The following is a 798-nucleotide window of genomic DNA, read 5'->3' as shown; positions in this document are numbered from 1 at the left end:
GATAGGCAGGCCACCTAGACAGACCTAATGGCAGAGCAGATTCAAAAGATGGTGGAGTTCGATCTAGCGAGTTGCTTCCACGGACCTATCGCACGCCACCGCCCCTCCTTGATTGCTCTCTACTCCTCACCTCCAGTGAGGATCAGATCCGCCCGGTGAGGATGCGCCTTTGACAGACTACCAGCAGTGATAAAAATTTATACTATTTTTCTTTTCCTTTTCCTTTTTATTTGCCTTCTTTATTTTTATTTTACTTTATTTTCATTTCTTTTTGCATTTTCATTTTATGTTATTTTCTTTCATTTTCCTTTCATGTTATGTTATTTTAGTGGAACACTTTGCTTGGCCGTCTTGATATGTACATTTAATATGATCTTCATTTTTTTTATGATGTGCTAGTTATGTGCTATACCTAGTTTTATTTTTTCTAACACTATGGATAGTGTTATACTCAAGTGTGGGGTAAGTATCTATGGCTCTATCCCTTGATTGTTTAGGCAATGATAATTGATTGTCCCTCTCGATTTTTTTGTTCTTGAAAGTAATTTCACTGTATTCAATATGTCAATTGGGTCGAGTTAAATCGGTGTTACTTGAGTTCCTTAGAAATTTAAAACCCTTGACTTTGAACTTTGATTATGCTAATCTCTTATTCAATTTATGTGATGATTTAATTGATAAGTCTGGGAACTAATTGCAAATTTTAGTCACTTCAAATGTGAGTTTTTAAACCAAAATTTAAGCATCCATTGCACATTATGCTCATGATTTTTCTTGTTTGAGTGTACGCTGTACTTG

This window comes from Ricinus communis, chromosome 1, assembly GCF_019578655.1.
Source record: "Ricinus communis isolate WT05 ecotype wild-type chromosome 1, ASM1957865v1, whole genome shotgun sequence".
NCBI classification, from domain to species: Eukaryota; Viridiplantae; Streptophyta; class Magnoliopsida; order Malpighiales; family Euphorbiaceae; genus Ricinus; species Ricinus communis.
The sequence above is the reverse complement of the archived record's forward strand: the minus strand, read 5'-3'. Positions refer to the sequence as shown.